We start from the raw sequence: 15,439 nt of genomic DNA, 5'->3' as shown, positions 1-15,439 counted from the left end.
AGGCCGGTCCATGGGTGCAGAGGACGAGAGGCCTGTCCAGGGGTGCAGAGGAGGAGAGGAGAGGCCTGTATAGGGGTGCAGAGGAGGTGAGGCCTGTCCAGGGGTCAGAGGAAGTGATGCCTGTCCAGGGGTGCAGAGCTGAGGCCTGTCCAGGGGTGCAGAGGAGGTGAGGCCTGTCCAGGGGTGCAGAGGAGGTGAGGCCTGTCCAGGGGTCAGAGGAGGTGAGGCCTGTCCAGGGGGTGCAGAGGAGGTGAGGCCTGTCCAGGGGTGAAGAGGAGGTGAGGCCTGTCCGGGGGTGCAGAGGAGGAGAGGCCTGTCCAGGGGAGCAGTGTCTATCTTCGGGGCCTGTGCATTGCGCCCCGAGGCTCAGGGCGGAGTCAGAGGCGCTGTATGTGGTGGAATGAACTCTGGACTCCTCTGTCCTTAATGAGAATCCTTCACCGAGAGCTCCTGTGAGAAGCACCGAGAGGCCTGTCCAGGGGTGCAGAGGAGGTGAGGCCTGTCCAGGGGTGCAGAGGAGGTGAGGCCTGTCCAGGGGTGTAGAGGAGGTGAGGCCTGTCCAGGGGTGTAGAGGAGGGAAGGCCTGTCCAGGGGTGCAGAAGAGGAGAGGCTTGTCCAGAGGGGGAGAGGAGGTGAGGGATGTCCAGGGGGTGCAGAGGAGGTGAGGTCTGTCCAGGGGGCAGAGGAGGTGAGGCATGTCCATGGGGTGCAGAGGAGGTGAGGTCTGCCCAGGGGGCAGAGGAGGTGAGGCATGTCCAGGGGGTGCAGAGGAGCTGAGGTCTGGCCAGCGGTGCAGAGAAGATGAGGCCTGTCCAGGGGTGCAGAGGAGGTGGGGCTGTCCAGGGGTGCAGAGGTGAGGCCTGTCCAGGGGTGCAGTGGAGGTGAGGCCTGTCCAGGTCGGCCGAGAAGGTGAGACCTGTCCAGGGGGGCAGAGGAGGTGAGCCCTGTCCAGGGGGGTGCAGTGGAGGTCAGGCCTCTCCAGGGGTGCAAAAGAGGAGAGGCCTGTCCAGGGGGCAGAGGAGGTGAGGGATGTCCAGGGGGTGCAGAGGAGGTGAGGTCTGTCCAGGGGCAGAGGAGGTGAGGCATGTCCATGGGGTGCAGAGGAGGTGAGGTCTGCCCAGGGGGCAGAGGAGGTGAGGCATGTCCAGGGGGTGCAGAGGAGCTGAGGTCTGGCCAGCGGTGCAGAGGAGATGAGGCCTGTCCAGGGGTGCAGAGGAGGTGGGGCTGTCCAGGGGTGCAGAGGTGAGGCCTGTCCAGGGGTGCAGCGGAGGTGAGGCCTGTCCAGGTCGGCCGAGAAGGTGAGACCTGTCCAGGGGGGCAGAGGAGGTGAGCCCTGTCCAGGGGGGTGCAGTGGAGGTCAGGCCTGTCCAGGGGTGCAGAAGAGGAGAGGCCTGTCCAGGGGGCAGAGGAGGTGAGGCATGTCCAGGGGGTGCAGAGGAGGTGAGGTCTGTCCAGGGGTGCAGAGGAGATGAGGCCTGTCCAGGAGCATGCAGAGGAGGTGAGGCCTGTCTAGGGTTGCATGGGAGGTTTATTTATTTATTTAATGCATTTTTATAGAGCTATGACTTTACCCATAATAGAACGTTGCTGTGATTGCCCGTGTTGTAACATGGACAAGTCTTGTTCTAGTACATCAATAGGTGAAGATACAATGTTGCCCAGTAAAGAAATCCTGGATGTTAATGTCGTCATAGCATTGTCCACTACAGCTAACGCCTTTTCTAGGTTAATCCTGTCTATTTCTCTAAGTCTCTCCGCTGCTTCTTGATGGGAGATTTTCCGGATTTCGTTAAAGAGATCATATAAGAAACGTTTGTCACATGGCTTTCTGGAACCTAATAAAAAATCCCGTAAGTCCACATCATCTGACGGTAGGGATAAGAGATGTTTCACCTGTGTGAGTGTTTTCAACCAATCAAGGCACAACTTCCCAACACTGTATGATGTCACCACCCCCGGATGTTCTCTTTTTGCGTAGCGTGGGTCTGGCCTATGGATACTGAACCCTTTGTTGGTACCCCAGAATCTTTTCTGACATCTGTTCGTGTCTATGGGCCAAACCAACCATCCTTTCCAATCAGGGTCTGATCTATTGTACTGAAAAATGTCATCTATTTTTGCCCCTTCTTGTGATGTTGAATTTTGCACCCCTCCATTTGTGACGGTGTTGGAAACCGAGGTGTGTTCAGGTCCTTGTTCTTGGCTAGTCCAAGACAGGATGTCTGTTGCACAGTGTCATTCAGAAATATCAGCTGCTGTGGAATGAGGCATGCTCTAAATAGCGCTTCTGTTCCCTGGACTTGCCAGACTCTAGAACCCCAGAATGATTTTAAGTCTAGTGTCCTTCCATAGGACGAAATCCTGTTCAGACAGTTGGGCAATAAAGGAAGCTGAGTAAATCTGTTTTGTGTTTGTCAACATATTTTTCAGTGCCGATGTGGGTGCAACTTTATAATAATATGAGGTTGGGTCAGAAGTGTTAAACCTTGTAAAATATGAAAATGTCTGTGCAAATGTTTGCGAACTACTTTTTGGTGGTGTAGGGCAATGTTCCCACTGGTGGTACTCGAAATCATTTCTAGGTGATATAGATTTGTGAAAAAAATGATGACCATAATGTCGGTAACCGTACAAAGTGTCATAGTCTGAAGTACCTTCTAACATTTCGGTGTTCGGAAATGGGGCATTTTTTTTCTAAATCAGACAACATGTTATTAACAGTTTCAGAGTCCCAATCATCAGAAAATGTACTGGAGGTAATGATGTAATTTAACAAAATTTTAAATACTTGTGCTATTTTTAAAAGTTCCGTAGGTCCGAATACATCATAGCCAACCTTGTCCCAAACTATCCCATCAGGAATAGGAATCGCTGTAATGTTCACATTGGACAAGTCTCTTTGTTCACGGCGTGAAGAAACATGTGGTTTTAAAATCAAGTTCACGTTCGAAGCTGCAGAGCTCTGTCTAAGATAAGTACCACTAATACGCAAGTCGAAAACAGTAACTAAGCCTAAGCAGAAAAGAAAGAATAAAACCCCAGTAATTATCCACAGCTGCAACCATGGTGATACCAGGTATGTCAAAGTCAAAGTCAAAAAATACTTTATTGATTCTTTAAAAATCATAAAAGGAAGGCAAACCATCATAAAGTACTGATTCTAAACATGAAATGAGCATATGTGTATAAAAATTATTGTTATGAATGTTTTTTTTTTTAAACATTAATCAAAAAAGAAAACCTTAAAAGAACCATGACCACAGTAAGAAGTCAGCCAGCGGGTTGTATAATAGCTACTTGGCTTGTAGAAATTGTGTCCAATTCTTTTGCTGCTGTTTTCCAGAATATTTTATGGCGCTACAGGAGAGTGGAGTCGAGAGCCCTCCGAGACACCTAATGACCGCAGCTCTACATGTTCTGATCTGCTCATTCCTTAAAATCTCCCGAAGAATGGATTTGCGTGTTTTCAGTAAAAAAGGGCATATGCATAATAAATGTAATGATGACTCCTCCCCTTGACAGCAAACGCGACATTCCTTCGATGGCCATACGAATTTCCATTGCGGGGTTAAATCTTTTGAGGGGAATGATCCCAGTCGTAGCAACATCAGGTAATGCTTTTTATGATAAGAGATATGTTCAATCAGGTACCGTTGCGGTTTTAGCCTCTGATATGTCTGTATCACATCCCAGGCGTGGTATTTTTTAAAAAAAGTATTTTTGTCAGTTAGTAGGGAGTTCCTCTTAATTGCGGAATTCACCGCGTTTTTTAATCCAGAATACGTTACTGGTATTGACCAGAACTCCTCTAGCTGTAACGCCGACAAGGATTCCTGCAGGATTGTCGTCGTCGAGTTAGCTTGTCGAGCTTGACTTTCAATCTCAACCCAACAACGGTGGGCTAGAGTGTTATCTTCTGCCTCCCTCATCCTCCAGTAGTACTTCACTAAGGCACCTTGTGTGGCCATAATCTGATTTTTTTATCCAAAATCTAAACGGATTTGGTCTTGTGAGATGTGTAACGGGGTTGAGAACAGTCTTTTGAAAAATATGGATTGTGCTGTATTTAGGGTGGTGGCATCTTTGGTGTTCAAGATTTCTGAGCCATACGAGATGGAGGGTAGAAATTTTGCGGTTATCACTTGTAGCAGGTGACTGGTAGAACAACCTATGAGCTTTTTTTTCAGGACTTTAAAGGCGAACAACAGTTGTTTTGCTTTTATACTTCCTTGTTCCACGTGTTGTTTAAAGTTAAGCTTGCTGTCTAGCACGAAGCCTAGATATTTGTAGGAGGTAACGCGGGCCAATGGTTGTTCGCCCAATTTCCAGGAGAAGGTATGCCTGGACGGTGTTTTATTATGTTTTGAAAAACGCATTACTTTAGTCTTTTGGTGATTGATCGTAAGCTGGTTGAAGGTGGTGTAGGCTCCTAGTCCCGTGATCAGTTTCTGCAGGCCAGCTGGTGTTTGTGCTAGCAGTACTATGTCATCTGCGTACTGAAGGCATGGCGTTGGTTATTTGCCCAGTTTTGGGGGGTCAGCTGGAATTGACTGAAGGCACTTGTCAAGATCTGACGTATAAATGTTGAACAAACAAGGCGCTAATACGCAACCTTGTTTTAGCCCATTTAATGTTGGGATCTTGCCGGTGGCACTGGACCCGTCTCCTTTCTTGATTTGTGCCCAGGTGTGAGAGTACAGGTTGATAATGGCCTCCAAGAGTCTAGACGGGACCCCCCAGGCCTGCATCTTAGCCCATAGAGAGGCTCTCGAAACTTTGTCGAAGGCCGCTTTAAGGTCCACGAAGCAGGCATACATGGGCCTTGGTTTTATGAAGGCCTGATTAGCTAAAAGAGTGACTGCAGAGATGTTCGTTAGGGTGCCCATCCCCGCCCGAATTCCGGTTTGCGTGGGAAGTATTTGGTTTTTTAGACTAACCCAAGCCTCTAATTCTACTAAGAGATTAGATGCGTAAATTTTCGCCTCTACGTCGATCAACGCAATCAGTCTGTAGTTGGAGGGGTCCGAACGGGAACCCGACTTATAGATTGGATTAAGGACACTTCCTCTCCAGGACTCAGGGATCAAACAATCTGCTGTAACTTTGGAAAAAAGAGGAGTCAGAACTTGGGACCAGAATGCGGGGTCATGTCGAAACAGGGCATTTGGTAGTCCGTTCGGACCTGGGGCTCCCTCCGATTTTAAGTTCTTTATAATTTTTAGCACTTGAATTTCTGTGAACAACACTGAATTCTCAAGTGGTTCGAGGTTATTGATACCATTAACTTTATCTCGGCCTCCAGCCTCCTTCACTGTTAGTGCTTCACAGTTTGAAGCCTATCGAGGTGCAGCTCCGTTGTATAGGAGTTCGATGTAGGTTCTCCATGTGGCCTCCAGTATATCCGAATGATGATGTTGATTCCGGCCATTGGTTAGTTGGTTTATTTGTTCCCAAAAAAGCCTGGAATCCCCCAATTTGCAAGCGTAATGAAGTTTGGCCCAGATATGTTCTTGGTGCTCTTTTTTTGTGAGTTTTATGTAATTTATTTGCTGTTTTCTAGTTTTTGCGATTAACAGTAGAAGTTCCTGGTGGCATTCTGGTCCCCGAGATTGTAATTGTCTGAGGTATTTATTTAGTTGTTGTTTTTGTTTCCTCAGATTATTGATAAACCAGGCGGCCCCTCTTGAATTTCCAGCTTTGCGGGCATGGGTATTTTTAAAAAATATATTGCTAATTTCATATATAAAAAACTCCCAAGTTTTTATGGTTAGTGTTTCGGGATTGGACTTTTCCAAAAGACTGGTGTAAGTGTTTGCGATGGCCTCGATGTTGTTCTTATTCCAGCGGAGGCGTTTTAAATTATAACATTGTGTTAAAGATGATAGCGCATTTACTTTCGCTGAGGTTTTGAAAGATATTAATAATGTAAAAGATTGTGGCTGATGATCACTTTCCGCCCTATCTTTTATCTGAAAATTCGCGATGTATGGAAAAAGGTCGTAATCTGTAAAGGTATAATCTATAGTAGCGCGTGTTTTTTGTGTAACCCTGGTGTATGCTGCGGGCCGGTCAGCCGGACCTTGGCCATTGAGTATGCGCATTGAAAGGTCTTTCAAGCGAGATGCGCATTTCTTGCAGGAAGTATCCTGTCGGTTGGGGGCTTGTATGGGGCCCTTTTTTCCCTTACTCCTATCGTATTGTAAATTCATATTAAAGTCGCCCGACAGAATGATTTTAGCATCTAAATAGGCAAGTTTTAATGTTTTTAATGAAGTACTTAGTTGTTCAATTCTTAGCTTCTTTAGATTAGATGCAGGGTGAATATAGATGTTGAGGATGAGCAGGGTGTAGGTCTCCGGGACGTCTATTTTGACGCACAACATCCAGGAGCAATCTAAATCTACAATGGAAGCCTGCCATGGAATTTCTGTAGAAATAAAAGTAGAGAGACCTCCTTTTGCTCTTCCGTATTTGGTGGCTCTCTTAGCTGGGTTCAGAAATTCCTTAAAACCTATTATGGGGGATGGAGTTGTCTGCCAAGATTCTTGAAAAAGGAGAATGTTATATTCTGTGATAAAATCCATGAAATCTGGGTCTTCTAATTTTGAGTGAAGGCCGTGCACGTTCCAGGAGCAGATGTTACATCCGTGGTGTGAATGGGAGGCTAGTGTTGAAGATGTTCATGCCATTCCCAAGGATGTGCCTTCTCTATTTAATACTCAAGGGGTCGAAAGCTTCCCGGCTTCGGGGTAATCAAGAGTGATAGTAGTTTTCCTGGCCTGGTGCTCTTTATCCCTCGTTTGACTTTGATGATCTGGGCCTTTTGCCCCTTTTAGGAGACTCGTGGTATTAGGGAGTGGTTGTAATGGGCTGGGATAACGCGGGGGAATTATCTTTTTTAACTCAATTCCCCATTTGTCAAACGTGTCCTTCTGCTGCCAAATGAGGTCGATGTGCATTTTATTGGAAAATGTGGCTATTGTAACTTCGTGTCCGGTGAAACTCAGGTTTTGATTAAATTCAATACTTTCGATGTCGTTGGTGTTTATGTGATTTAGGGATGGGAGAGCTTGGAATAATTTTAGCAAGACATTTCTATTTAATATGTTGTGCGTTCCCCTTGAGGCGTATTGTGGATTGAAGACGACTTTGTTATTAACTGGGGGATCGTACTCCAATTCATTATGCAAAATCTTTTCCGTGTATTTCGCCACCATTGGCTCTCGTGGGGTCTGGGATGGATCCCGAGGTTCTGATCTGTTTTTTTGTTGGTGGTTTGCGCCTCCCCCATTTGTTTCCGCAGGTCGCCTTACGTCGGTACCGGTTTCTTCAACCGAGGGGGGCGCGCCCTGGTTTATTTTCCTTGCTGCCGACTTGAGGCATCTCACTGATACTTGTGTTGCCTGAGTTTTAGAATTGTATTTTCCCTTCCCAGCTCCAGATTTGAATAAACTATATAATTTCCTTGGCGGAGGTGACTCCCTTAAGTTTTGGTTCGAGGTATTGAACGTGACAGGCAAATTTGGGGAAAAAGTTGATTGCTCCTTGGGGGTTGCCGCTTCCGTACTGCTATGGGTTACGATATCTTCTTGCGGTGTTTGAATTGATGTTGCCAGGGACTGATCTGATACCTGGCTTGTTTATTTGCGCTTTCTGGATTTTCTCGGTCATTTACGTTTCCGCTTTGATAGAATCGTAGGGGCTTTTAGCTGTCTTTCCAATGATTTATTGTGTTGATCTTGAGATGGAGAATCCTAGGCGCTTAAGTTGTCGGGAACACTTGGTAGCTTAAGTATGGGTACTCGGTAAGTTTAATCAGTGTGGGTGTTGATTCTGTTACGCTACTTTTTTGTCCTACAGAAGGATTGGGACAATCTAGGTTAATTCCCTTGGTGGCTACGTTTTCTTGCTCTAATATTTTTGTTTTATCTTTCTTAGTTGGGGTTGTAGGCTTAGTTGCAACTTCCCTTGTTGTGTTCAGTAATTCAGTAAGTATGGTTGGAACTGAGGCTAGTTCTTGCTGTACCTTCAGGGTCTTCTCATTGAAGCTTTGCAGTTTTTGTTCGACCCCTTGAACATGGATTGCAAGGATATTTAGAAGGTCTACTTGGGTATCTAATTTGTCTGCGTGTAAAATCATTGCTTTACCAATTGTATCCATTGTACTTAGCAAGTGGGGCCATACGGTAGATGTTGATGGAGCTGAGTTGGCACTGTGGTCCGAGTGGGGCAGTTGCCCTGGGAATGGTTCGCTTAAACGAACTGGGGAATTGATGGGTGATGCCTTTTTTTGGTTAAGTGATATATATCTTAGAGGCTGATCCCGTGTAGTTTGAGTGGCAATTCTGTGTATCGTTTTGTTTATCCTGCCAAAGGTATTCTACCATTTCCGACGTATGGGAGAATGGATCGGCGAGGGCTTGGATGTCAAAATTTAAATTGTCTATCCCCTGACTAGTGGGGTTATAGCCCCCCTTCTGTGGATCGAACGTGCCCGTGGGACTGTAGGTGATTTTATTGTACTGGTATTTTGAGTTACTTTTGATGTGGTGATTGGCTTTGTCGCTGTGACCATTGTGACCACTGTATCCTGGTGGAGTTTGGTGTTCTTGAGACTGGTATGGAGAATCCGGGTGAGATTGCGATTGAGGGTGATGAATTAGAACCTCGGTGTAGGAAGGTGGATATCTGACTATGGTTACCCCCAAATTTTTGCCTAGTGTCTAGCTGGTTTTTCGACTTAGTTGGCCTGAGATCCTGCCATTCAGGACCTCAGCCCATCTGCTCTCTCTTTAAAATGGACTCCATGTACCCTAGGTACATACCCAATTGATTGGATCACCCTGTCAGCCCCTGTACCAGTGTACACTAGGTACCCAGGGCATTGGTGTACCCAAGGCCTGCCCGGGGCTGAAGCATGTATTATGCCACCCCAGGCTTGGCCTAACAAATCTGACACAACTGGCTGATCACTCAGCTGGGGTAAGTTGGTGTAACCACCTCTTACTTAGGTGTAGTATACCTATACCTAACCTTAAATGGGACACCTGGTAACCTATAAGTCACTCCTATGGCAGGCCTTAACAATCCTGAAGGCAGAGTGCTTGGTTCCATGTGAGATGGTGCTCTGGCATGAGCTGGGCCTGTCTGCAGTGGTCGGAACAACTTCCTTCTACTGTTTCCAGATATCGTCATACCATATACTCTTAAGTGCATTATGAACCTCGCGGGTAAATGCTATCTTTGGTTTGGGTTTATCAAAACATGTCGAGTAAGGTGTCATACGAATTGGAATACTAACCCCTCGCCAATTCTGGCGACGGGGTTAGCATTCCACCCTTCTAGAGGGACACGACATGTACAGTACCTGAAACCCGGGTAAAATCAGACATAGCCTCAGCTCCACAAAATGGATGCTGCCACCACAGACACAAGTCTGCCCTCCTGCTGCTGGGAGTCCTTCCAGCTTGGGAGGTGTGGACAAAGGGTTTTCCTGCCAGGGGAGGTGCGTGCACCACCCCAGACAGGATTTTGTGTATTGGTCAGGTAGGGCTTGAAAGAAACCAGACATGCCTGTGGCTCACAAGGAGCCTCGGGGCATATGCCAGTTCAAACCGGTCCTGGGGCACACCAGTCCCGGGCCTGGGGCGAGCTGGACAAAGGATTGGGGGTGTAACCACCCCCCTTCCTGGTCCCACCCTTAGGGAGGGACCTAGCAGGTAGTCCGGCCCCTAGAATCCGCTTAAAGGTAGGAGCTGTGTCCTAAGACTTCAGACATCCTGGAATCAACTTGAAACTAAGAAGAAGACGGGAACTTCGACGCTCTGCTGCACAGAGGACTGAAGCCAATCTCCCCTGTGGTCAGGGAGTGACCACCTTGCTAACGCAAGCACCATCCAGCGAATCAACGTCTGCTTTGCCGCCGCCTCCCGCCGGAGCCCGAGCCCAGAGACTGACAAGACCTGGACCTCCAGACCTCTCACCGCCCGATCCACAGTCCCTGCAAAGAGGAGACCCGTGGAGGCACCGAGACACGTGGAGCCAGCCATCTTGAAACGACTACGACAAGCTGACCAGTGCAACAACCGAGGCTCCCTCCAAGTTGTGCTTTGGGTCCTGAGAAGCCCAACCCTCGAGCAGCATCTGCACCAAAGGTGAGCCCTCCAGCATCTCCACGATCTGCGTGGGGCCCTTCTGCCTTTTGCCACTCGACGCGCCTAACCGGTTGCTGGCCCGCGGGCTAGTGGCCATCTTGGCGACGAAATCTACGACAAACACCGCTGGTCTGGTTGCTCCAGACTGGCCCTTGCTCCCCTCCAAAGGAGCAGTTCCTCTGACCTTGCTGGTCAGAACCATCAGCTTATCTCCTTGCCTACAACATTTGCTTTTGCCAAGGCTTGTTTGCTTCGATCAAGTCGCCGACACCGCCGACAGCGAGAGCCTGCGTGGGACAGCTCGTGACTCGACTCCTGGACGTCGTCGACCTTCAGGGACCACGTGGCTGCAGAGTCAAGCTACACCTTTCACCTGTTTGCACCCGACATCGCCTGGTACCCACCTGGTGCCACGCTGGTCACTGGCTAGTGACTGTGAACACTGTCCCCTCTGCTTTCAGGTCTTCAACATCTCCGATCCACTCTTGGATCCACTGCATCTCTTCCCGACCGACCGCCTGCAGCACTTTTGTCTACAGGCCCCACGGAACAGATAGAAGAAACCCGACGCACTTCGAGGCCTATGCACCCGCTTCCTGTGGGTGAGGTAAAGCTGGCACTCCTGTGCCCAAGTGTAGTATTACATCTCTAGTGCCTGTGTTCCAAGTCTTAAGTTCCTAGGTCATCCGGAAGATTCCTTTTGCAGTAACTTTGTACTTTTTACGCACCCATTGAAACCTATGGGAGCACGCGTGTGACTATTTGCTCTGCACACGCCACCCGTGGACCTCCTGGTCACTAACTGAAGTTAGCTCCTTGTAGGCCCAGCGATTCTAGAGGCCCTAGGCCTTTTCCCTTTTCTGTTCGTGGTTCTTATACCACTATTTTAGTATATGGTTCGAGTGGCCACCAGGGCCTATCCATATAAAGTGCAACTTCTGTGTATTCTGTGATAATCTTGTTTGACGATTTGTGCTCCTGTGCTCATAAAGAGACTTGGGGTTACTTTGAGAAATAAATACATATATATTTTGAATATATATCTGTGTGGTGTCCTTTCATTGGTATAAAAGGGGGTTACTATTGGTAAAACAGCTTGCTTAACACGCATCACGAGTTTAGCCTCAAAGACTGCTTAGCCTACGCTACCACTAGGGCAGCTAGTCCGAAAAGGTTGACTTACAACCACACCATAAGGGTTGCTTGGCATGGTACAAGGTGGTCACTAGAACTAGTGAACAGCATATACCAGGCCAACTTCTCACATTGGTGAGCAGCGGTTGGATTTGAGCTTGCTGTGTTTTACCATTGTAATCTCTTGGTTACCAATTGAAAGATCACATAGGTACCTGTAGGTACATATAAAACAAGATTAGATATACTTAAGTTCTACTGAACTTAGTTGTTGTAGAGCAAAGGGAGTAGCACACCCTGACTACAACTACTAGATAGGTTTAGTAGGTAAACCCAAGTGTAGGTAGATTGCAACACATCCACCCACACTTAAGAGCAATGGCTGGGGCAGAGGGGTCCACTGTACCCATCTCTGTTGAGAGTGACCCCCCGAGGGCACCATCCATCTTTGCTACCCTTAATCAGAATGAGCTCAGGCATTTGGCAACTCTTAGAGGCCTTAAACAGCCCAAGAACCCTACCTCTGCTGTGCTCAGAGAACTCTTGCAAAATGATGAAAATCAAAGAGAGCTCAAGAAAGCTTCCCAGTTAGCCCCCTTAGGGACAGGAACAGGAGGCCCCCCTTCTGAAGATGCCACTGAGGTACCCCTTTCCAATAGCCATCCCTTAGATGAACACCATACTACAGAGGAGGAAAGTGATGGGGATACAGAAAGTGGTGAGGATGAAGGGAGAACTAGCCCAGTGCCAAGTGTTATACTTGGCCCAGCTAAACCAAGGCTATTGGGGACCGACAGTGGGTTTACCCCATTGGATCTCCCCAGTGGACTTAACCCAGGGCTTGGGAGGCGAAGGAATCACTCTGGTGAATCCAATGCTTCCCATGGCTCTAGAGGCTCTCAAGGTCACTCCAGGAGAAGGATGACCACCCCTCAGAGGAGGGAACATGAGGCCAAGATGCAAGAAGCCCAGCTGAGGATCAGGAAGCAGGAGCTAGAGGTAGCCCTGATGGAAGAGAAACTGAGCAAGGCTAGGCAGCATAGAGAGAGTGGGTCTATACCCACTGGTGGCAGCAATGTCCCTAGGGACAAAGATAGGGTCTTTGACAATAGGAACCTGTCCAAGATTGTGCCCCCCTACAAAAGTGGGGATGACATCCACAAATGGATGACTGCTCTTGAGAGAGCCTGCAAAGTGCAGCAGGTTCCTGAAGACCAGTGGGCAGCAATCTTATGGCTCTCCTTTGAGGGGAGAGGCAGAGATAGACTCCTCACTGTTAGAGAAGAGGATGTCAGAAATTACAGAGTCCTGAAGAGTGTCCTAGTTGATGGGTTAGGCTTAACCACTGAACAGTACAGGTTAATGTTCAGAGACACCCAGAAGACACAGACCCAGGACTGGTCTGAATATGTGGAATGTGCCACTAAGGCTTTGGAGGGTTGGTTGCTGGGAAGTAAGGTGTCTGATTATACAGGATTGTACAATTTGATGATGAGAGAACAGATTTTAAGTAATTGTCAAAACCAGCTTCTCCATCAACACCTGGTAGACTCAGATTTGACCTCTCCCCAAGAATTGGGAAAGAGGGCAGATAAATGGGTCAGGACCAGGATCAGGCCTAAAAACCAGGGTGGTGACCAAAAGAAAGATACCACCAAGCCTCAAGAGAAGGGTGGGGATAAAGAAAAAGAGAAACCTTCCTCAGGGCCCCAAAACTCCACACAGGGTGGTGGGTCCCAAGCTCCCTCCTCTACCACAGCTAAAAAGCCCTACTGCCATGAGTGTAAAACTCCTGGGCATTGGAAAACTGACAGCGGTTGCCCAAGGGCTAAAAACAAAACTGTTCCTCCAATTACTCCTGTCACACCACCTATTACTGTCAGCAGTAATCCCCCAGGTGGTGGGAGTGCCCCCAGAAATCTGGGTGGGTTTACTTGGGGAACACAGGGGGACCCTGGCTTAGCCAATTCCCCTAAAGCAACCACTCTTGTCTGTGATGGTGGCATGGGGTTTGCCAACTTCACTGCCTGTCCCAACACTTTGGGTAGGTACAGACAGGAGCCCTACATCAATGGTACAAAAGCTGAGGCCTACAGAGACACTGGAGCTAGCATCACAATGGTGGCCCATTGGCTAGTTCCCTCTGAGCAGCTTTTGCCTGGTTTCTCCTACCAGGTGACTAACATTGATGGCAAACAGAACAGTCATCCCATGGCAGAGGTATGTCTCAGCTGGGGAGGGGTCACTGGCCCTAAAAGGGTAGCAGTGTCCCCAACCTTGCCTGTAGACTGCTTACTGGGGAATGACTTAGAACTCTCAGCTTGGGCTGGAGTTGAACAAGACACCCATTCTAAAATGGTAGGCCTGTCACAAAAGGGTAGGGGGGTTGTGCCATTCACAACCCCTGTCCAAATAGATTTCCTCCCTGAAAAGGTTGGAAGGGCAGTGGTAGCCACCGCCCAGGCACAGACAGACTTCCCTGTAGGGACTGGCAGAGCTGTGACAGTCACAGCTCAAACACAAACTGAGTGCCCCCCTGAAAAGGTTGGCAAGGCTGTAATGGTCTCAGCCTATACTCAGACTGACATAGGTGTAGTGAAGCCTGAAACAATGGATCACTCCACACAAACTGAGAGTAGTGGGGAGGAAGAAAAGTCTCCCTCTCCCCAGACATTAGGAAAAGGTCAGCCTCCTCAGGGATCTGACCTCACCCCTTGTGAAGGAACTGCCCCAGAGGTAGCCAGGCCTGGCCTGGCAGAGCCTCTGATGTCAGTGGCCCCTTCCAAGGTGGGACCCAGTCTGGTGCAGGTAGCCTGCCTCTCTCTACCCTGCCTCAGTCAGCCCAGGGCTGCAGAGGTCAGGGAGGCCAGTGGACCCCCAGAGGGCCCCTGTCCACAAGAACCCCCCCATCAAAAGAATGAGGATTGCCTGGCTAGTAGCCCTAGTCAGGTGATGGGTAAAAACATTCCTGAGGGATCTCCTTTACAGGTAGTTAGGGACCTCCCCCAGAGGGATTCTGTTGGGCACAAGCAAACCTGGGACCTTAGGGCCCCAAACCTGACCTGTCCCTCCAGTAAGCCCACAAAAGGGACCCAGCCTCCAGCTTTAGGTAGCCAGAGGCTGACCCTGAGAGCACAGTGCAACTCAGTTAAGGAAAGAAAGGCCTCCATGGTGAAGAATGATTGGAGGAAGCTGAGGCCTCACTTTGAGGACACTCACTTCAGTACTCCATCTCAACACCAGCCTTTTACTTTGCCAAGACACACCAAAGGTAGAGATTCCCTATGGTGGAGACCCTCTGATACCCTTAGGGTGAGGGATTGCTTAGTGGACCATGAGACAGGGGGTAACCATGCCAGTGCTGGTTCCTCCTTATATGGCCACTTGGGCAATATAGGCTTACCTGGTCAAGGTCAGCCTTATCTCCCTTCGTTTGGGGGGGGGTTGTGTAGGAAGGTGGATATCTGACTATGGTTACCCCCAAATTTTTGCCTAGTGTCTAGCTGGTTTTTCGACTTAGTTGGCCTGAGATCCTGCCATTCAGGACCTCAGCCCATCTGCTCTCTCTTTAAAATGGACTCCATGTACCCTAGGTACATACCCAATTGATTGGATCACCCTGTCAGCCCCTGTACCAGTGTACACTAGGTACCCAGGGCATTGGTGTACCCAAGGCCTGCCCGGGGCTGAAGCATGTATTATGCCACCCCAGGCTTGGCCTAACAAATCTGACACAACTGGCTGATCACTCAGCTGGGGTAAGTTGGTGTAACCACCTCTTACTTAGGTGTAGTATACCTATACCTAACCTTAAATGGGACACCTGGTAACCTATAAGTCACTCCTATGGCAGGCCTTAACAATCCTGAAGGCAGAGTGCTTGGTTCCATGTGAGATGGTGCTCTGGCATGAGCTGGGCCTGTCTGCAGTGGTCGGAACAACTTCCTTCTACTGTTTCCAGATATCGTCATACCATATACTCTTAAGTGCATTATGAACCTCGCGGGTAAATGCTATCTTTGGTTTGGCTTTATCAAAACATGTCGAGTAAGGTGTCATACGAATTGGAATACTAACCCCTCGCCAATTCTGGCGACGGGGTTAGCATTCCACCCTTCTAGAGGGACACGACATGTACAGTACCTGAAACC

General features: G+C 48.5%; 1 protein-coding gene across 1 annotated transcript in view; it reads left to right on the top strand.

Moving 5' to 3' along the window:
* The first annotated feature begins 332 nt into the window (after window positions 1-332).
* Window positions 333-15,439, top strand: part of LOC146839132 (uncharacterized) — a 47,605-nt gene continuing 32,498 nt past the window's right edge. The window contains exon 1 of the mRNA XM_085603132.1: window positions 333-492. The gene's annotated coding sequence lies outside the window, so the exon portion shown is untranslated. The remainder of the gene's footprint in view (window positions 493-15,439) is intronic.

This window comes from Triturus cristatus, chromosome 4_2 (genome assembly GCF_964204655.1).
Source record: "Triturus cristatus chromosome 4_2, aTriCri1.1, whole genome shotgun sequence".
Classification (NCBI taxonomy): Eukaryota; Metazoa; Chordata; class Amphibia; order Caudata; family Salamandridae; genus Triturus; species Triturus cristatus.
Note: the sequence above shows the minus strand (reverse complement) of the source record. Positions and strands in the feature narration are given on the sequence as shown.